Source organism: Pleurodeles waltl, chromosome 8, assembly GCF_031143425.1.
Source record: "Pleurodeles waltl isolate 20211129_DDA chromosome 8, aPleWal1.hap1.20221129, whole genome shotgun sequence".
NCBI lineage: Eukaryota > Metazoa > Chordata > Amphibia > Caudata > Salamandridae > Pleurodeles > Pleurodeles waltl.
Window position 1 is genome coordinate 635,343,359 of NC_090447.1, and position 23,599 is coordinate 635,366,957.

Below are 23,599 nucleotides of genomic sequence, written 5' to 3' on the forward strand. Positions count from 1 at the left end.
TACAAAAACGATGTGTATTCAGTTATTTCAAATGAGTAGTGACGCTGTTAATAGAATTGATTAACTATGCCTCTACTTGTTGCTGCACCAAACTACTACATAAGGCAAATTATCTGGATCACAGCAAGGTCCTTATTATATTTACTGTCCCCCGCCCCTGTGTTAATTTAGTATCCGGTGCTCCACGCCAGCACTTAATTGTCAGCACCAGCTATAGTGACAGGCCACCAAATGATGGCGCCGTCTGACACATTTTGAGATAAGCACAACAATATCTAATATGCTAATATACATTAAGAATGAATAATACCTGTCACCCACACCATTACCATAGTTTTGGGTGGCCTGGAGTAGTTTCAATTTTCACACTTGTAGGATTGCAATGGCAGTACTTGTGTTGGTTCTATCATTGGCAGGTCTGGCAGGGGCAATGGCACTTACATATTTTGTTTTACAAATTAAGAACTGCTCTCCCCATCCCCCAAATACCATTGCCCTAGGGGGAGATATTAAGTGGTGCTGTAAATAACTGTCATCCTGTGTTTTCAGCTTGGAAATGAGGCACAACATTTTGCCTTGGTAAAGCCTCCTAGTTCAGCATGTTTTTTTTGCTTTAGACAATTTCTCCCAATAAATGTCAGCAGGTCTGACATAGAAAACTACACCTGTACTGAGCTTACTGCAAGATGTGGATTCCGATCCCTGTACAATCCAAATTCATGTTTGTTGAAGGATCAGAATTCACCTCCCGACTTAGAATCAGGGCCCCGGAGAACGCAGATAACTGTGCCCTAACCTTGAAATCTTGCAGCATGCCCACCTTTAACCACAAAACAACAGTCAAGACCTTGTAATCATGATATTGTTCTTTGTCAGTGTTATCCTTAAGGTTTTAAAACATGGGCGTCAGTTCACCAAACACCACATACTCTTTGACCTTAATGACATCACAGGAGGTATATCACATGACCCGAACTTTACAACAATTGACATCACTCAAGTTCCATAATAACTGCATGATTAGTATAGCAACATAACCCAGATAAATGTTTTTTTCATCTAGCACCCTTATCATGGTGCTCACTTGATCTTTGAAAGTTCTAAGGCACAATACTTGCTATGAATTGTAGTGAGGGGGCAAAGCGAGTAAACCCAACCTATTCCACAATGTTTCTCCCCCCTAAGAAAAAGTTGAAAAGAGTGGGGTGAAAAAGAGCATTTTAAAGCACAAGTTTCTTATAAATTTGCTAAAATGCTATAGGCGATGAAAGGGCCCCCTTTAAATAATTAAATCCTTTCATTGTGTGCCAAACCAACCTTACGTTCCTAGGAGTTAATCCCAGTTTTTCAAATCGTGTTATGGATGCCTCTATAAGTCAAAAATTACCTCCGTTGTGCCAGTCCCAGCGTTTTGTCATGGTTACCCCCGTGCCATGAATGCCCACATATCAAAAATTACAAAAAAGATGCAAGAGCCAGAAGTTTGGAATTTGTGCCATCTATATACCATAGATGACCCCTATGTATTTTTCCACAGGTGCCCTGTTACGTCTAGTGTGCCAAGAATACCACCAGAATGCCAGCATTTTGTTAGAAGTGTCTGTTATGCTGAGATTTGCCTCAAGTATTCCCGCAGCCATATTTTGCCTTAAGTGTCTTCGTAAGACAATAATTACCTTCACTATGCCAGGGCCAACAAGAAACTTGCAAGCACTTCATCACATTCTCACTCACACTCAGTCATTCACACTCATTCTCCACCCCACACTCTTTCATTAATTCTCATCCTACTCTCTTAATCTTACTCTCTTACACTCATTCTTATTCATTTTCATTCACTTGCATTCACTCTTAATCCCACTCACACATACGTACTGATACTCAGTCTCACACAATCTCACTTACTACCTGCCACTGTCTCTCACTCACTTTCACTCAAACGCACATACTTACACATTCAGACACACATGCTCACACGAACACATGCTATCTCTAACATAAACACACTGTCAGCCACAAGTATGCACACACCATACATTTAAAACTGTTTTTACTTACCACAGCTGTCACCTAAGTTCCATTTCCATCTAAGTGTGCGTCATTTTTATTACACTAATAGTGAATGATAAATAGTGCATTATTCACGATTAGTACAATGACAAATGGGCAGAAAATACTGAATGCAGAGCTGCCCCTGTGTTCTTGGCACTGATTTTGCTACTTCTGAAGCCAGGAGCTGCAAAGGCAGTACTAAGGGTCGCCAGTGGCAAGAGTGGGTCGCAGCTACGACCCCTGGGCTCCCCTAAATGACACCCATGCTGCTGTAGGTAAAAGTCGGTATTCCATATGTAGTCTTTAAAAAAAAAATTGCCATACTATTGCTAGGTCTACACATACATTACAAATATTAACTTACACATTTATACCTTGGTAACACGATGGGGATCTTGTGATAAAGACAAATACATAACAAAGAAACCAACAGCCACTAATAAAAATCTGTAGCCCTGGTTTTGCATAGTGGAACACAATGAAGACACGTCATTGTAGTCATCTAAAGGACGATTCTAGACAAGTAGCACTGGAGCCGGGGTACAAGAGTTGCCTTCGGAAGTACGGCGTGGGAGTTGGTGGATAAAGATGATTCGGGGGATTTCCCACAAAAGAGAAATTAAGTAGTCAAGTTGGGATATGAGGGTTTAGAGGCGGGGGAGGTAGGTGGTAGCGTCCAAGGGTGTTTACTCTATGCTAGGACAATAACACATGTAGAACCTTTTTTTAAATGGTGCTAAAGCAGTGGTTCCCAACCTTTTGACTTCTGTGGACCCCCATTTTATCAATACTGGAGCCCGGGGACCCCCACTGAATCATTATTGGAACACGGGGACCCCCGAGGAGTCATTACTGATAGCTGGGACCTAATATTACCCAGGGATCCCCGGCCCACAGGTTGGGAACCACTGTGCTAAAGCAATAAACAAGTTTGTACTTATATTTAAAAAATAACCAAATCAAAAGAATCTATTATTCGTTCCTTTTTGGGGTTATTTCGACAAAGTAAGTAATAATTAAACACTTGCTGGTGGTGGTGGTCTATTATGGGTTTGTGATTATTGATTTCTTTATTTTATCATTCTTCCATATCATAAAGAACCACAGGGCGCCTTGTCCGGTCATTCAGTAGTGTTCGACCTACGGCATGCATTGAAACAGCACATTCATTCAGACTTCCACTGTGGATTTTTGTTTAAAAGTTCTGCGTTTTTTTGCAGAATGTTGATGTATCTCGGCCCCTACCTTACCCAATGTTCTTGCTCATTTTTTGCGCCATATTTAAAAATACCTTTATTTTTTTCCTTTTTAAAGATCGACATTGTGTCCATCTTAATACCAGTTCTGCTTAGGTCATAAGTTGGTCCTTCATTGCCCCTTAGCCATGTTGTTGTGAAAACTGTATATCACTAATCAATTCAGCAGATGGTATTTCACAATCAATCTAGTTGAGGCATAGTGAAACACAAACGACCTCTCCTGGTAATGCCCTACATTGCTCTTATCAGTGCGACATCCACTTCCCTTAGTGACTTACAATGCTAACTGATAAATAGTGCAGTAATTTCCCAGTTGCTATTTCTTGTCAGTGGCATATCTCCTCTACTACTATGCTGCTCTTGTGAGTGGCCTTTGCCAGATGCATGGTGTGTTACTATACATGTATGCATACATACAGATCTTTCATTGGTCTTTCCAACTGTCCACAGTTTGTTGCCACCCATCACGGTGTACAGCATGGGGCAATTGGTCAACCCTCGTCAGCCATTGACTTTCTTACACTGAATCACAACATTTTTCTCTATCGCACATCCACCTAAAAAGAAGGGCAAGGGCTGGTGGGATAGTACTTAACTTTTCCAGTGAATTTTTCCTTCCATTCTTTGTCTTTTTGTTAACTTTTTAGTAGTCCGGGTTTGTTTTGACTGGTTTTATTAATTCAAATCAAATGATATTTTTTCTTTGCACAAATATGAATCCTATTTTCATGTGATTTGCTTTAAAACTAAAGAGTAATCTCATACTTGCTCTAGACGCAGCTACAAAACACCTACACTGCTGTAATAAAATTATATGCAATAAATAGTTTATTTTTAAGTTTCATATTTCTATTCCGAGGATATACGCACCATATTTAGGCAGCATGTTTTCCCATTTTTTCTTTTTCAGTAGCAGTATAAGTAGTCTTTCTTGTTTCAGCAATAAGCCTTACAATATAACACATAGTACATTTGTTAAACATATTTAAGTTTAAAATACATCTACAATCCATAAAACAAATAATTCATCAATTAAAACTTAATACTATATAACATTGGCAAACATTATTTCTGCTCAATAGAGTAAAAAAAAAAACATACACGAACTGCGTCTGGGGCCATAGTTGGCATTACATTACATTTTATGAGTTCTGGTAAAACTGGAATAAATTCTAAGTCAAATAAAGAAGGGACACCAGCGAACTGCATCTGTAGGCACGATTCAAAATTGCATCTAAATAATTATGTTACGACTGACAACAGTTATAACTCAGCATAACATTTTTCTATCCTGTGCAGCTGCTCGCTATAAGATGTAGCAGTTCCTAATTAGATGCATAGTAGTGTCAACATAGGTGTAATTGAAATAATCAGATTTAACATATATTAACAATACATATGCATTTTATACTAAAGCAAAAAAGTGCAGGTGCATATACAGTGAAGGTCACAACCGTCCAGAGATAGATAAAAGTATTGATGTCCACAATATGGTTCGACTGTCACAGCAATAGTTTACTTTTGACAGTGGCTCAAAGTCGCTCTTACTCGTGGCCAGGCTGCCAAAAATATGAAGCTACAGAATTGAAAAACGATTTTATCGTCAGTCCTAAGACAGGGCTATAATGGTACTGTTAGACCTGACACTCTTAGGGTGGACATCCCCTAACTTTTTGCCTGCCTCCCTCCAATTTGCGACACTGTTTTTGCTGGTTTTAGGACTCTGTGCACTTTGCCACTACTAACCAGTACTAAAGTGCATATGCTCTCTCCCTTAAACATGATAACATTGGTTCATTCCCAATTGGCGTATTTGATTTACTTGTAAGTCCCTAGTAAAGTGCACTACTGGTGCCCAGGGCCTGTAAATCGAATGCTACTAGTGGGCCTGCAGCACTGGCTGTGCCATCCACATAAGTAGCCCCTTAACCATGTCTCAGGCCTGCCATTGCTAGGCCTATGTGTGCAGTTCCACTGCCACTTCGATGTGGCATTTAAAAGTACTTTCCAAGCTTTAAACTCCCCTTTTTCTACTTCTAAGGCATCCCTAATGTAGGCCCTAGGTAACCTATAGGACAGGGTGCTATGTAGGTAAAAAGCAGGACATGTACAGTTGTGCTTTATATGTCCTGGTAGTGGAAAACTCCTAAATTCGTTTTCCACTACTGTGAGGCCTGCTCCTTTCAAAGGATAGCATTAGGACTACCCTCATTTACTGTTTAAGTGGTAGATTCTGATCAGAAAGGGGTAACCAGGTCATATTTGATATGGCCAGAATGGTAATAGAAAATCTTGCTTATTTGTGAGGTTGAATTTTATATTACTATTTTAGAAATGCCACTCTTAAACAGTGAGCATTTCTCTGCACTTAAACTCCATCTGTGCCTTACAGCTTGTCTCTAATCAACGCCTGGGCTGAGCTGGCTGATAGCTTCCTTGTGCATTTGCCCTGCTACCCTGCTGCCCTGCTGAACTCTGACTTTGCTGAGAAGTGCTCTCCAAGGGCTTGCATTGAGCTTGCCTCCTGTTTTCTGAAGTCTCAGGGCCAAAAAGACTTCATCTCTTCAGGAAACTCCTTTTGCTCTGAAAATCGATGCACAGCCTGCCTTGAGACTGAGAAATGCGCGCACGTCTGAACCGGAATGACGCAGCCTGGCTTCCCAAGTAGAAATTTGATGCAGCTACTGTTTTGTGACAGAAAATTCAACACACCGCCCTACTGGATTGACACATAGCCGAACCAGAACGACGAGCCGATTCCCTGAGTGGAAAATCGACACAGCACCAGCTGTGCGACAGAAAATTTGACACAGCGTCCTCCCGGATTGGCAGAACACCTGTGACTTCTTCCAGCGTGCCCTGGATTTCCCTGCATCGTCTCTGGGCATAAAAAATATCCCTGCCTCGCAGTGAGGAACCAATACTGCACGCCACAAAACAACGCAAACCCCTTGCAGCGAGGAAACAAACAATGCAACGTCTGTGCCGTGTTGGAAAATCCAATGCACACCTTATTTTTCAACACATCTCCTCCTTTGAGTGTCCGTGTATGCTATTTTTTACGCAAACCAGGTACTTTGTGTAATCAAGAGACAACTGTTGATTTCTAAGATTTATGACTCTTTTTAAACTTGCAAAAGTGATATTTCAACTTGTGCTTTTTGAATCTTTATTAGTTTAACCTTATTTTATTCAGATAAATATCAGCTATTTTTCTAAGCCTGTGTGGTGTATTTTTATGGTGTTTTCACTGTGTTACTGTAGGATTTATTGCACATATACTATACACATTGCTTTCTAAGTTAAGTCTGACTGCTCAGTGCCAAGCTACCAGAGGGTGGGCACAGGATCATTTGGATTGTGTGTGACTTACCCTGACTAGGATTGTGCTCCCTTCTTGGACAAGGGTGTATACCTCTGGCAAATAGAGACCCCATTTCTAACAGGTACTGGTAGTGAAAATCTTGTAATGCCTAAATAAGGGTAGTAGCGATCTATGACGTACAGTAACACATTTTGTGTAAAAAAGCAAAAGGTTCAAAAGATTACCCAACATTCCTTTCCTACAGTGACAACATTCTGTACCCCATGGAGCCTTGCACATTTTTTTCTTTTTGTGGCTTCCAATACAAATTAAAAAAATAGCAATCACATTAGCTTGCCAAAGCCAGGCTTTGGCTTTGCTGATGCTTGTTTTTCATCTTGCATTATAAAGAGACCAATAATCACAACAAGCACACCTGCCTACTTGGTTGACAAGCTCACCGTATCTGGTGACTCTCTGCACACCCACAGTCAGGTCACCATCAGGCTGGAGAATTAGACCCTCATTACAAGTGGGCCATTTGTAGGTATGTGTTAACAAAGATCTTTGATTGTAATACATTTATATGTATAATATACATATTTATAGGGGCTTTCAGCCAGCCTTCTACATCCATTGGACTTTTACTGTGTCATATTTTTATTTCGTCCACTACAACATAAGACAGTGGGTTTGCCGACTTCAGCCATTGGCTAACATTACTTTGAATGGTGTTGTACTGCCTTTTCAGATGAAAAGCATTCACACATAACACAGTTCCTTTCAGTGCCATAGACTTCTTTGGCAATGTGTGATATTTGAGGTCCAAAAGGTTTTGATTTTAGCCAACGCCTTTTTTATTGAATTGGGCCTAGCAGCTTCCCCAACAATAATGTTGTGCAAAAACAAAAAAAAGCATTGACAAAGCCAGAAGGCACTTTTTTTATCTTTGAGCAAAAACATGCTTGTGCAGGGATCAGAATCACAGTTTTTTTGGTAATTAAGGTATCCTTACAGTTTTCCCTATGTATATTTTGGCAGTAAAAACCAGCAGAAATCTACGGGGGAAATGCTCGGTAAATACCAGTACATGTGGTTACTGGTGGGCAAAGCATCAAACTCCACGTTAGGCCCAGTTTTGGAGGACAAAACGTGTAATATGTCATAATTGGATAAATTTTAATTCTGATTCTCTCCAAAGTGTAAGTTTTCAAACGGTGTTATAATTATTGTATCACCAGTTTAGGCACTTGAAATTAAATCAGTCTAATTTTTTTAAAAACAAGACAGCAGGCCTTTTCCATCTATGCACACAAGTTCTGGAACAACATCCTCATATTCAGCAGAAGTACCCCAACCCTGTTACGATTTAGGAAAGAGTTCAAGGTATCCCTCTTTAAATTACACTATATTTTAGGATCAGCACACTTTCCCACCAGAAACATACCACTCCAATTTCTTGTTGACTTTATTCTTGACTTTCTCCCTATACAAAACTCAAGTTTTGTTTGGCTAGGTTCACACTATAGAAATACCATATTTGAACCAGGTTAAGAGAAAATTGGTCTGCATCTGGTAAGATGTTGTTTCGTGTATATTTTAGCAGCAAAAGATTTAGGGGGCCATTAGCACAGACATATTTTGGTTCCCCTTTTCTAGCACATTTAGGCTTTAAAAGTATTTGCAATTACATAGACATATATGTCACAATACAGTATGAGTCCTGATACATAGACGAGACACAGAAATGGCAGATATTTAGGATTTACATTCAATTTAATTCAGTTTAAGAAAATGTGATGTGTATTCCCACTTGTGGACACATACTGCCTGTTAAATAAACATATATAATACTCAAAATGTTTTCCAAGGGAGGTTTCTTTATGTAATTCTAAAGTGTGTGATGCTAAATTGGGATTACACTATGATCTTCGTTTATGCATATTCACATAAATAGTGTACATATGATTAAGTAGATACTGCATTATAAACATATAGTCACTGTAGGGCAGAGACATAGGTGTGAATTGGGACTGTTCTTAACAGTATAATCTCAGCAGTGGCCTGCACACTGAAAGTTGACACTCTGATGTGGTAGTTAGAATTAAGAACCAACAACGATCAATGCAAGTATTGTCTCTGTACTTTAGATCAAAGAGCTATAGCCAGTGTTAGAAATCGGGTCTCTAGTTGAGATTAGAGTGTACGGTTTCTGACAGAAGAGTTACCAAGTTCAGGCTTGATGACACTCAGGCCCATATTCTTATTTTTCTTCTTCTGATGGACCTTTGTCGGATGCTAGAGAAGTAAAGGAGAGCTAAAATCAACATTTTGATTTAATTGACTGTGTAACCTATTTGGTCACACATTAAATCCTGGAGGTGGAGGATAAAGTGAAAAAAATGATTACAAATTAAGAGCCAAACTAATGTATATGAATCTCACATGCTATATAAGTGCAAAATCACCAAAGGTGAAGTAAAGCGTTGAATGAGGTTAAATGTAATAAGCATAAGGCATATGAGAATTTCAGTAAAAGCAACAGAAAAAGATGGGAAATCGAATCTGATGATCTTTATATAAATCACAATCCTGTTGCCTAATCTATGGTGAATCTAAGTTAATCTAAGTACCCTAAACTAAGCTATAGGGAAATCCTCCTTAAGGGCCTGATTTAGAGTTTGGCAAAATGGGTTAATCTTTCACAAACGTGATGGATTTCCTGTCCGCCATATTACAAGTTCCATGGGCTATAATGGCATTGTAATATGGTGGATGGGATATCTGTCATGTTTGTAACAAAGTAACCCTCTCCGCCAAACTCTTAATCATGTTCTAAATCTCAGGAAATATAGGAAAATGTCAGCATAACAGAAACCTCAGTAGAAGTTCTGATAGTGAGGTGATACATAGCATAAAGCCACACAAAGGAATACAGAGTAGAAAGGTCTTTACTCCTCCAAGTCTCAAGGGAGCCGGCTCTTGTCTAACTAGGTGAATACCAAATAAATATACAGAACCTTTGAGAAAGCTAGGTGATCCACACCAGTATTTTTCCACCTTTCTTGCACAGTTGAAATTGGCGACCCCCCTCAAATTCTTATTCCACAAATTGAACATCAGATCGACCTTGAAGGTTCTCGCTGTCTGGTACACAAACAGTAGTCTTTTCTTCTCAGTTTGTTAGTGCTCCTTTGTCCTTGCCAAAGTATCCTCCTGTAGCCCACTATCTTCAATACACATACATGCCTTACATTAACTGTAGGCTTATACCAACAAACCTGCGAAGAAAGAGTATTGCAACGCGAGCAGAACTCCACGTTGAAGGTTAACACAAGAAACCAAATGTTTCAGGCCTTTGGATATGCTAACATAATAAGGCATTGAATGCACATGCAAAATACATGATTATAAGTGCATCCTCCATTTATAAATGGAAAGAAGAATTATTAATGAAACATGATTGTATGCAGTTTCACCATAATCAGAGTACACAAATGTAAATGTGCATGAGTACTGCATTTCAGCATGTTAAAATCAAACATTACAACACACATATATATGAATTTATAATTCTCTACTGTGAATGCACATTCAGTAATACTATTTAGATGCTCCACTTAACATTAGTAATATTAAGACACACAATATATGTGTTGTCTATTACATTATTATGTCACTTCTGTAACACATGATGGTGCAACCAAAATTAAGCATTACTAATCCCTCCTCTGATGACAAATTAAGTCATCACAATTGTGATATAATCCTTTAATGAGACCTACTAAAACATTGTTGTTTTCATCAATTTCCACCCAGACTCCTCTAGACACTTCATGCTATCACAATATTTACACTTATTCTCTTCCAGCTCCACATCCACTCTCTTTCTTTTCACTGCCTGTGCAGCTTTCAAAAATTCTAAAGCCCACAGGTAAAACTATTGCAGAAATGACAACAATCAACTATGGTTTCATAACAAAGCCCACAATCCCACTTCCCAAATTTCCACACTATCAGCCTGCAGCAGCAAACCCATCTTCAATAACCTCCCACGCACCTGTTGCTTCCAACCCACCCAAATCCTTCTTCAAGCCAGTAATGTTCTGAATGTATTTCTTTAAATCCTTACTTTTGTCTAGGATGTAAGTACAGCATTGCTGACCTTTCAGCATCCGGCAGACTCTATCCTTTTTTGCGAGAGAAGGTCTAATGCAAGTATGTTTCCACAAAACCATAGATCTTATAGCTATCCTCTCAGTATTCACAAGCAATAATGAATTTGCTGTACTTGTTGCCAGTTTATCCACTATTGTAGATAACTTCCTAATTTTGAAATCATTCAGAATCACACATACAGACGAAATTAATGGACCACAAATATCTCCTACCACTTTTCCAGCATAAACACCTCTCCAGGGTCTAGGTTTTGTTTCCCATACAGGATCATTAAAATGTTCCCCATAATAAATCTTAGGAAATACTATACCTAAATAACATGTACCATACCATCCTGTGGGCAATTTGAAGTAACCATTCCTTACACAAATAATGTGTATTCCAGGAATCACATGATCCTTTCCCACCTAAAAAGAATTCATTCTTTCCTCCAACCTCAAAAGTGTGTTCACATTTATTCTTCCATATAAATAATGGGTGCACATACCTTTGGTCGATTTGTATACACAACTTTCCCTTATGCTGCCAATCTAAAGCTAATGCTGGTTGATTTCCCTTCACTTGATGTTCAATTTCTTCTCTATTTCACCTCTGCTGTCTCTTTAGGTCTTTATCCATTTCACACTTAGGCCCTCATTACGACTTCGGCGGTCTTGAAGCTGCGGGTGCCACCATACCGCCAGTGCTGGCAGTATGATTGCTGCCCTATTAGGAGTTTTCTACTGGGCTAGCGGACGAAAACAGCGTTTACGCCTGCTGGCCCAGCAGCAAACTCACCACAACATGGAAGCCGGCTCGTAATGGAGCCAGCGGCAATGTTGAGGTGCATCGGGTGGAGCAGTGAAATTTGCAATGCGGCTGTGCATGGGGGCCCCTGCAATGCCCATTCCAAGTGCATGGGCAGAGCAGGGGCCCCCAGGGCCCCTGAACATCCCTATTCCGCCAGCCTTTTCTTGGCAGTGTTTACTGCCATGGAAAGGCTGGCAGATGGGGACTCGTAATCCCTAGGGCAGCACTGCTTGCAGCGCTGCCCTGGAAGATTACAACCGCCGGGACCGCCGGGACCGCCGGGACCGCCGGGACCACCAGGACCGCCAGGACCGCCAGGACTGCCAGGCTGCAGGCTGGTTGCAGCCTGGCAGGGTCAGTGGTATGACTGTGGCAGATCAGACAGGGTCATAATGGGGCAGTTGGACCGCCCTGTATGCGTTGGTCTGACTGCCATCGCGAGGCTGGCGGTCTTAAGACAGCCTCGTAATGAGGGTCTCAGTCTCTAGATCCCTTCTTCTGTCTTCCACTAGATTCAAACATTTCTTCTCTACTTCTGTCATGTCACAAGTCAAAATATGTCTGTGTGCGTATGCAGTGTCCAGTGTCACAGCATATACAAAACATGTACCTCCTATTTCTGCAATAATTTTGAATTAGAATTTTTAATCAGATGTTTAAACAAAGGAACTTCTGTAAGAACTAGATCATAATTCAAGAAGCAATATTGAAAACTGCCTTGTCTATAAAATATACTCACTAAAAGACAAAAGGAAACTCCATATGTAAAAGAAATGTGATGATAGGTGATGCCTTGTGAAACTGAAGCAGGTAATTGCATATAACATAGCAATCCCTTGCATCTATAGTGTTAATATACCCATAAAGCAATTTATAATAAACATTTGATGAATGATCTCCTCTAGAAGTGTCTACTTGCAAGTCTTTCTCATTTAGTGAGTGTATTCTATCATCAGTAGGAAATGGGATCTTAGGGACAGTTGTTGAACAAATGTCCTCTATACTAGACTGTGTAGGCAAGCTTAACCCTTTAAGCAAAGTGATTATTACTATAAATGTTCCAACTAAAACTCCTGTAAGTTTGTATTTATATCTACTAGTGATGTTATTTAAAGGTTCCATGATTTCTCTAAATTCAGAACTGTTTTAATAGAATGCAGCAGCAACAGTAATGGTTCGCTTAAGTTTCCCTTGTGTGAAGCGGCAAAACAAAGCCCAAGTGCTGAATTGCAACAGGTTTACAAAAGTCTTTGTGAGTTTTCCTCAGCCCTACTCCATTCTATTCTAATGGACAACCCTCTCTTTTTCTGCAGAATCGGGCCTCAGTACTCTTTCTAATTCTTAACAAAGTCAATGCAAAGTCTGTACATAAGCACTGTGCAAACTCACTAATAATGACATACAGTGTGAAATGTCTGTCTATCCAACAGCACAGAAAACTCAAAGTAAAATTTGAGCACAGTGTTCAGTTCAAAGAGGATCAGTTGGATCTGCAGTGTTATCCCAAAACTCCCAAAATGTTCTTGCTCTGTCATTTGCAGCAAGTGTGTCCATGCAGGTGAAGAGTACCTTCAATAGGACACTCTAGTTCTTTCAGAAGTTGGCTCATTCACCACTGCAGGAGAGACTCTTCCATCTCAGCATCGACTGTGGATCTCTCCAGTCTCCTCCTACTGCCCCCCATTAGACCGAGCATGTGCTATTTCAGGCTCTCTTTTCTCCGTCTGATCCCTGACAGCTTGACTAACCTGCTCATTTTGTCTCTCTGTCACCACCAGTACTTCTTGAAAAAGTGCTGTCACATAAAGGGGATACTTAACTCTGTGAGCATGGGAAGTGTGTGTCCATTTAGAGAGACCTTCACATCTAACAGCTGTCAATGTCACGAAGATGACTTGATACTGCCCACCCTAACGAGGCTCCAAACACACCTTCCTTTCTTCACCAGGACCCATTGATCGGAATTGAGGTCGCATTGATCGGAACTGAGGTCAGGGCACTGTTCCTGATGCGGAGGGGCTGTGGCTGCGTTGACCTGATGAGACACAGAATTCACCACGTCAGTTAGCCCTTTGTAGTAATCAAGGATCATATCATCTGTAATGTTCACAAGTGCATTTGCAGTTATAGCTGGCAAGCTCATAGCTTTGCCCACAATTATCTCACAGGGAAACAGTCCCATTTTCTGACCGGTTACACTGAGAAGACTTATCAACTTAAGGGACAAAGCTTCAGCCCATTTCAAAGATGTTGAAGCACACACTTTCACCAATGTGGACCTCAGGTTCCCTTTAACTTGTTTGTCAAGACCTGAAGCCTTAGGTCTGTAGCTGCAATGTAGTCTCTATTCTACTTGCAACACTGCACAACAATGTCAGGACCTCATTAAAATAGGCCCCTTGGTCTGACTCTGGAGAAGTCGGGAACTCAAACTTGGGAATCAGTTCTCCTAACAACAAGTTTGCTACAGTAAGACTGTCACTCACTCTGGTTGGGTAAGCTTCAGCCTAATGTGAGAAGATGCACACAACCACCAGGGCATATCTCAGGCATCTTGATAAAGTCCAACTGCATCCTATTAAAGGGACCTACTAATCTTCCTATATGATTTAGTGTTGCTGCAGTTCTCTTTCCAACATTGTTCTGCTGCCACACAATACATCTGTGACACAACGCTCCAGCCATCAATCTGAACTTGGAATTAAACCATGTTTGCCTAAACAATGGCACATGGCATCTCTATCAACATGAGCTGGACCATGGATGTGCCTAGCCAGTAGGGGAAACAAACAAACTGTTTGGAAAGACTGACCTTGCATCCATTAAAACCCAAATATCATCATCCTCTTTCTTGACACAACCTACTCTGATCCAACTCTATTGTTCTTCCTAAAGCAACTTTACCTCTTCCCATGTATTTGCAGTTATTAACAAAAGGTTGTGATTGGTCTCTTCCATTCCTTCATTTGTTTATTCTCCATTAAAGGTACAGTCATTGGGAGAACAGTACTTTGTGACCTCACCAGCATGTTTATTGCCCAATGTTACATGATAATTTCCGCTACGGTGAGCAGGGCACTAGACTACTTTAACCTGTTCAAGCATCTGTAATGCCTTAAGAAGATTCCTCACCTGTTCACCATTCCAGATGGGGGATCCAGAAGAGGATATAAACCCACTCTGTGACCATAACTGTCCAAAGTCATGGACGGCACCAAAGCCGTAGTGACTATAGGCGAAAATCGTCACTTTCAGTTGGTCTGAAGCACAGCAGGCTCTAATAAGAGCAATAAAATTCAGCCACTTGTGAGTAAAATATTCCTTGAAGCCAGGAAGCTTATACAACTCATGAAATTGTACAGACTGCGTAGGCAGCTTTCAAACTTCCTCTATTGTCTTGTAAACAAAAGCCATCCACATATAGCATAAAACCACACTAAGGTAGTGGCTCATCTCTTATATCTGGTCTCGGCTTGGTGCATAGCTCAGTGACATTGAGAAAGCCATGTATTTGTATGTTCATACTTAGTAAGATGGCCATTTGTCAAATGGTTCTAGTCCTTGTCAACAGTAATTCTACAGAAAGAGGAATATAAATGGTTAGTGGGTGACCCATGACTATGTTTTCACACCTCTCTGTGCTGACACTGATGGCCGTCACTGCTTAAAGACAACCTGGCAACACCGATGCTATGTGATAAAGAGTAGCAGTGAAATAGGCTACAGGCCTTCTGGCATTTCCCTGTAACTGTGTAAGCACTCAGAGAGCACAGCCCTCCCTCTAACTGCAGTTAAATGCAAATGGCTTATTGTAATCAGACATTCACAGTGCTGGTACACAACAGAGACTTTCTCTCTGCTCTGGGAAGGCAATCAAGCAATATTTATCCAAGGGTACTGCATCAAACACATCCTTCTGCATCAGCCTCTCCAACGGCTTGGCCACCTGGAAAAAGTTGGGTATCCACTGACAATAGTAGCCCACCATTCCCCAAAGCATCCTTACTTCACTCTGGATATTTGGTAGATTAATTTTGAGAACTGCCAAAATCCTTTCTTGTGACAATTTCCTTACTCCATTCTCAATGTGATGTCCAAGATACTGGACTTCTTTCTGACAGCACTGCAACTTGTTTGGGGACACGTTATGTCCATTCTCAGCCAGGTGGTTCAACAAAGCAATACTATCTTACTTACAGGCTTTTTTTGTGTTTGACGCCACCAGTAGGTCATTGATATATTGGACCAAGACTGAGTTACAACGCATGACCAAGGACTCCTGCTCCTTTTTGAGAACCTGGTTGAAGATGGAGGAACTCTCAGTAAACCCTCGTGGGACTCAGGACCATGCCAAAATACGACTTCTGAACTGTATTGCAAAGAGGAATTGACTTTTTTCATGAAAGGGTATAGAAAAGAGAGCCTGGTACAAATCAGTAATCCTGAAGAACTCAGCCTCACATGGAATCTGAAACAAATTCACAGGTGGATTCGGTACCTTGGGATATCAAGGAACAACAATTTTATTCACTTTCCTCATATCTTGAACAATGCAATACGTGCCAATTGGCTTCTGTAAGCCCATAATGGGTGAATTGCATGGACTTCTCATAATCCCTTTCAGAATACCTTGTTAAATCATTCATTCAATTAGCAGTAAAATCACAATAATCGTTTCATGTGTCAAATTGTATTGGGGTGTTCTCGGATATTCAGTATTTGGCTTCACTGTGCTCCGAATGGGTTCATCACATTTGATCAACCCATTGTCATTTCCTGTAAAATCTAAATCCTTTAAGGTCTGGAAGCATGTCATCAATGGTCATCATGGTAAGCAATGAAAAGTGAAAACCATCATTTATCAGTTTGAAGGAGACATCCTCATCATGAGTTTGCATTTCTACACTTTTCGGCATAAAATATATGACACAGTTGAGCTTGCAAAGGACATCTCTCCCCAAGAGACCCATTGTACTAGAATCACACAGCACAAGTCTGTGATTCTCCTCAAAGAACCCCATTTTCACAGGCTCTTCTGTTGTTTTTGGGTTTATTTGTTTATCCGCAACTCCTATAACTTGTATCATTTTCCATGAGAGTGGGAGGTTTGTGACTCATACTGTTCTCAGAGTAGAATGTAGAGCACCAGTGTCAATCAAGAATGACACGGGGTGGTCATTTACTTGAGCTTCTACAAATGGACCACTCTGGTCTACCTCCAAGACTGCACCAAGTATGCAATCTTCCTCGCCCTCAGACACCATCAGGCTGACTGATCGTAGCCATAGCACTAGGATGTCTCAAAAATGGGGTAGTGTTGAAAGGGATTATTATCTTGGAATGCATACAAATTCACATTTGGAACTTGATGCAAATTCAATCTAGGCCCATCCACATTTCACTGTGGCATTGGGTTTGTGGAACCTGCATCACTGAAGCTTGTGGTACGTCAAATTTCTGCACTGTCTTCGCACATTTTGCACCTGTACAGGGTTGTTGCTCTGGGGGTGAACAAACCCTGGATTCGGGAGTTGATTAGCTGGATTAGGACGACATTCCCTCTTCCAATGCCCTTACTTGTTACAAAAATGACATGGGTTGGTCTTCTTCAAACTACTCACATCCATACTTATAATAGGGTCAATTGGGACACCTCAACCTCTACCATGCATCTCACTCCTTGCGATGCACCAACTTTCCCTACAAAAGGCTGGAACTGACTACTTCCATGAGCAACCTTCATCTGAGCAACCAATAACTTCCCGTTTAGTTTCTTCTGTTTCATGTCTACTTCATCACTATAGTACTTCATATATCTCAAAATTTCAAAAACTGATTTATTCTGCCAACAAATCAAATGCTGCTGAATAATCATGCTAATTTCAGGTCTCAATCCTGTCACAAACCTTGACACAAAATGTCCCACATCTTTTGATTCAAGCGTCTCCATTCCATTACACTGCTTGAACACCTGCAACAATCTCTCATAATAAGCATGAATCGATTCTTTAGGTTCTTGAGTTCTGTCAATTTTTATCCAATCAATACCTTTGGGCATCACCTTTGACTTTAAAAATGTCATCACCTCATGATACTTTTACATCACCAATGACGAATGGTCTTTCATCACTAGGCTCCTCAGCAGTTCTGACTCTGGCCATTCAACATCTATCTTACATTGTGCATACAAGTCACTTGGAACCACAATGTCGAACAGAGTATTCAGAGCGGCTCACAACACTTGTGAAATCTTCACAAATCGCTCAACCTGCTTGTGCTACTCTACTGGCATTTCGCTCAGCATTGTAACATTGTTAGTGAATGATGCAAGATCCCTCCTACTCCTACTCCAATGCACATGAACATAACCTCCACCTGGCACTTCTATCAATGGGTAATTTGATGTGCTCCCCTCTCTTTCTTCAAGTGAAGGTGGTTCCCATGTCTGTTTCTTCGGTTCTTTCTTTCTCGCCCCTTTCCTTTCCCATTTGTCTAACTAATTCCATTTCTGAATGTTCTGAATTCTTTCATTTGTAATTCATCCCTTAAGTTCTTATGCAGGCTATGTCTTCTTCATTAAAGCAGACACAGTAACTCCTCTGCAAAGCTTTGTTCTTGTTCAAGTCTATCTAATTTTTGATCCAACTCAGATAGTTTGTCATAAACTTGTCCTGATCGTCTGGTAACATCCTTACTCATGAATACAAGCTTGTATTCTTGGTAAGAGTCTAAACTAATAATTTCAAGATTCCCATTAATCATCTCATCAAGTTCTAGCTTTAGTTTAAACACATCCACCAAGTTCTGTCTCACAGGTGACTGAATCTTTCCCTGACTCAATTCGTAACTCTTGTTATCACTTGAAGGCGTATTGGTATTAAAAGCTTTCACACACTTGTCTATTTCTTTAGCACTGAGACATATTCCAGTCTCCATGGGTATCGCTACTGGAATTTGAAGGCGGCTTCCACACAGGAGTATCAGAAGTTGTCATTCTCTGATATGTACCTATGGAACTACACCCTGTAAGATTCAAAGTTGAATCAGCAGTCACCACACATGGAGAGCTTGTTTGTGTTGGTGCTAGAGGAACAAATCCTTTTGTATCAGGACTTGCTGCAGCATCACCTGAAGCACTTGCCACGCCGGGAACAGCCAACATGGGGACCTCAGGACTAATAGTAACTGGAACTGTAAGAGCATCTGCAGTATTTAGGATAGTAGGAGTAGCAGGAATACAAAGTCCTAAACCTCCTCCCATTATTTCATGATGCACATTCATCAGAGTAACCCCCACTGAACCAGAATTCACATTTATTAGGGCAAGAGCTAATCCAATTCCTCCTCCATTAGTGTTATCTCCTCACTCCACTTGGATCTCATTATACGGAGATGGACATTCTGACATTAATACATGTAGAAGGCTATCACCAGAATCACTGTCACTTATCTCACTCATATCATCTGCCTCCTTTTGCTTTCTGTCCTTCACTTTCTTTTCCTTTTTCATTTCCTTCTCTCTCTTGATTGATTGAGTTGTTAAGGCTGGGTACAATCTAACTCCCTATATCAAGTCAGTTCTCCAAATCTTGTTCATCATCCCATCTAGCATCTGCAGAAGTTCACACTCTTTCTCTCTAGCATAAGTAGCAAGTTTCCAAACATTCAGCACCTCATACTGTACTGGTCTAATAAGTGGTTTCATCTCCTCAAGTTTTCAATAATACTCAGATTAAATGTGCCATAAGGTGGAAACCTCAATGCACCTTCCTTTTCTGTGACCTTGTGGCTTTGGTCAAGCCACATTTATGTGTGGGGCCCTACATTTTTTGCCATATAATGACCTGGGGTATCTTTAGGAGGTGCCTCTTCTCCCTCTCTAATGGGCACAGGCACAGCTCCTCTAAGCAAATTTAATATAACCTTCATACAATTCATTTTTTTAACAAATATCAATAATCACAGAGAGAATTTTGTTCCAAACAAGGAAATAACTTTTTGTCCACAATTCTCATTCAATAGCAACAACCAATTGCAGCGCAACCCCTTGTGATGTGGATAACCAATGCCAGTGTGGCACTACACCAATGCAGCACACTGTGACGTCAATCTCGCTCCTTCCAGTTGTTCACTTTCCTCTGCAACCTGCACGCACTCTTCTTAGCATCAAACACACATACAAAATACAATACAAATAACATTTGTCCACTCCACTAAAGAATTGATAGTATCCAATCACACAAGAGTCAAAGTATTTCAGCACTGCGAATGTAAACTCGACCTGTGGGGTATTATTCAGATTGGTACAGATTCGCCCTGCGCAACATTATCCACTATACCACCCACACCTAACATTCATGCGAACAGAAATGTCCTTATATCAATTGTGCTGTCATCAACGTCTCACAGCAAGCACCACAAAACTTAGCAGACAATTATAATATGGGTCCAGATGATCCAAAGGATTTTACCCATTCTGTGTCTATGGGAAAATGTTTTAGTATATATGGCCCATAGTGTCTTTTACACTTTTCATTAATATTCCAGAATCTTAGGTCATGTTGGACCCGATAACAACTTCAACTTCTTTTACTAAACACCACACCTACACAACATTCAAACATCTCCACAAAACACCATCCAAACATCACAAAACACCAAAAGCTATGGATAAATCACTGCAACTCAATGCCCTATTGATACTCACTCTTCCGCTGACATGACTCTCTCCTGAATCTCCGTAAGTCCTCTGATCTTCCAAATTCTGGACATGGGCACTTGGGACTGGGCTCTGGAGACAAACTATTATCTAGAATAGAGGGAGTCCTAGCTCTCCTTACTTCTAGACCCAAACTATCCTCACTCTGCTACCTTGTGATGACACTCCTGGCCCAAGAATATATGGAAGGATGCCTGTGGCCTTAGGACTGACTCATCTATAGGAAACTGCAGATGTCAGAAGTACCACTGAGGCATTGTGCTGACAAAATATCCCTGGAGTGCCAAGAAAATTTTGAAGAAATATGTAAAGCTCAAGCTCAGAGTTCTCCTTCACCTACCTTCTACTTTTGTTGATCAGGGCACTGATTCTTTATTCGAACATTTAGTCAGTTGGTGCAAACACCTCAAACCACACACGCAAGAAGCCCTGCATAACTCCTCCTCAAGATTACAGGGGCCCCCATCACCTCTGGGAACAAGACAGGCTTAGACATATTTCCCCATAGAACCTTTCAACCGCTCCACTGTCACCAAACTGCATCCAGCCTGGCACAACTTAATGGGCTTCCAGAAATGTTAACCATGTGGTTCAGAAGTGTGCATGCCACACTGGTCACCCTATGTGCTTTCATATGGTACCCCATTGAAAGGATGAACAGCTGGCAATTTCTTCACAACTCCTGGATGTTATAAGAAACTTGTGAATCTTATGTTTTTTACAGCGATTTATTGTATGAGATATTTTATGCCAGTACTGAGATATAAACCATGGCTAAGAAGAATGTTTCACAGTAGCATGCTAAATGCAAATAACTGACATTGCTCTTTAAGACACTTTTTATTTTAAATACAAGACACAAAAAAAGCATAATACACTTTAAAAAAAGACACAAAAAACAAATATGTCAGCACTATAAAGATGACTGCATATTTTTTTATTGTCAGTTCATGTAGCTGCCAAGAGTAAAATATCATAAGTGACACCTTAGTGAGTGTTATGTTTTTAGCCTCAAACCACTACTTTCTGAGACCTGTAGTGTATCGCTTACCAGCATAAGTATAGACTTAAACATTCTGCAAGGAAAAAACAGAACTAGCTAAATGTGTATCATATGACACAAGCTCCTTTCAGCTAGACAAAGTTGTGTGCCCATATGTAAATGATACATGTCTGAATATGTGCCCCTGAAGCATTGAAAGTCGCTGGTGCTACATTCAAGTCATAACCTGCTCCTCATTTTATTGATCTGACTAACTGTTAGATCTTACAGCCTTAGGGTGGTCTTCCCCCATACTTTTTGCCTGCTTTGCCTCACTTTTGCTGATCTGTTTTTGTTGGCCTTAGGGCTCTGGGTACTTTCCCACTGCTAACCAGTGCTAAAGTGCATGTGCTCACTCCCCTAAAATATGGGAACATTGGTGTAGCTACAATTGGCATATTCAGTTTTCTTTAGGTCCCTAGTAAAGTGCACTATAAATGCCCAGTGCCTGTAAATTAAGTGCTACTGGTGGGCCTGCAACATTGATTGGGACACCTCCTTAAGTAGCCCTTTAAACATGTCTCAGCCCTGCCCCTTCTGAGCCTGTAGCTGCAGTTTTACTGCCATGTCATCTTGGCATTTAAATCCCCATACCAAGCCTTAAACTCCCCTTTTATTACACATAAGTTACCCTTAAGATAGGCCCCAGGTAGCCCGTAGGACAAAGTGCAGTGTAAGTAAAAGGCAAGACATATACATGTCCTGGTAGTGAAAAATTCCCAAATTCATTTAACACTATTGTGAGGCCTACTCCTCTCATAGCATAACATTGGGGATTGCTTAATAGATTTATCAAGTGTAATTCTTGATTGAAAAGAGGTAGGACTGTTGCGTTTGGTACCTATGGACTTGTATTAACAAATCCTCCTTAATGGCAAAGTTGAATGTATGATTGCAGCATTAAAAATGCCACTTTTCGAAAGTTGTCATTTTCCTGCTCTTAAGCTCTGTTTGCCTGCCTCTAATACACGTCTGCGTTGGGTGACAGCTGGGCTTTGTGCATTCCTTCTAGAAAGTCACACAGTCACACACAAAGGGAGCCAAGGTGTGCCAATTGCATCCTGATGACACATCAGCGGGGGATGGGCCTTCCTGAGCGAGTTGGGAGGGAGCTGCTGACACTTGCACCTGAATAGGGCTGTGCCTGTCCCCACACAAAGAGCTACATACCACTCTGTAGTGTTTTTGGAGCCAGGCCAAGAAAGGGAGGACCTCTTCAAAGCCCCACTTCAAAGGCATCACTGGGTATAAGAACTGGATGACTGACTCTAGCAATTCAGTAAATTTCTGGACTTTGGGACATTTTGCCAGGAAGAAGGACTGCTGTACTGCTGAAAGGACTGTCATTCTGCTGGGACATTGTGGGACTTTGCTGGACTCCTGCTTTGCTGTACCTGCCTTGCTGCCTGCTGCTCTCCTTGCTTGAGAGTGACAAGGACTGGACCTGAATTTCTACATCGACCAAAACACATCGCCCCTGAGGACAAGGACTTCCCATCGCCAATTGCGCTGTTCAGGATTGACGCATCACCATCAGCCCCAGGGCATCGTCTTCTCATTGCCAGCTGTGCAGCTCAACAGAGACGCATCACTTTCATCCCAAATAATTTGATGCCACTCCTCGAGGGCTTTGCATCGACAACTGTGTGGCTCGACAGTGATGCAACCCCTGACTGTAACAATCAGATCCAGCACATCACCTTCTCATCGCCTCCTCTATTCCTCACATCAGATCCTCAAAGTCGACCCAACCCTCCATCCAAGGTACTGTGTCAGCATCCCTGTAGCCGGCCCACGATCCATTGTGGTCAGCCCAAACTTTGGATTTATCCCAGTTTAGTGCAACCAGATAGCCCTGGTTGCCGCTTTAAGCTTCTAAGCACTGCAATTGCAGATGTTCCTTAAAAATTCATATCTCATCTCCTACTTGTTGGATTTTTGTTGTTTTGGTCTTGTTATGTTCATTAAATTAAGATCTATTTTTCTAACCTGGTGTGGGTTTCTATTGTGTGGTGTTTTCACTGTTTTACTGTTTTATGTGTTGAACAAATACTTTACACATTACCTTTTAAGTTAGGCCTGGCTGCTGTGTGCCAAGCTGCCAGAGGGTGGCACAGGTTAATTTAAGGTGTGTATCTGACTTATCATGACTAGAGTTGTGGTACCTACTTGGATAGGGTGCATACCTCTGCCAACTAGAGAACCAATTTCTAACACTAACATAGCATGATTTCTTGTACACAAGACCCATGTAC

At 40.9% G+C, this 23,599-nt stretch overlaps 1 protein-coding gene across 1 annotated transcript in view; it reads left to right on the forward strand.

Annotated features, from left to right (window-relative positions):
• The window catches only part of PHEX (phosphate regulating endopeptidase X-linked), a 1,559,577-nt gene that overhangs the window by 415,356 nt on the left and 1,120,622 nt on the right, over positions 1-23,599 (forward strand). The gene's annotated exons all lie outside the window — the stretch shown is intronic.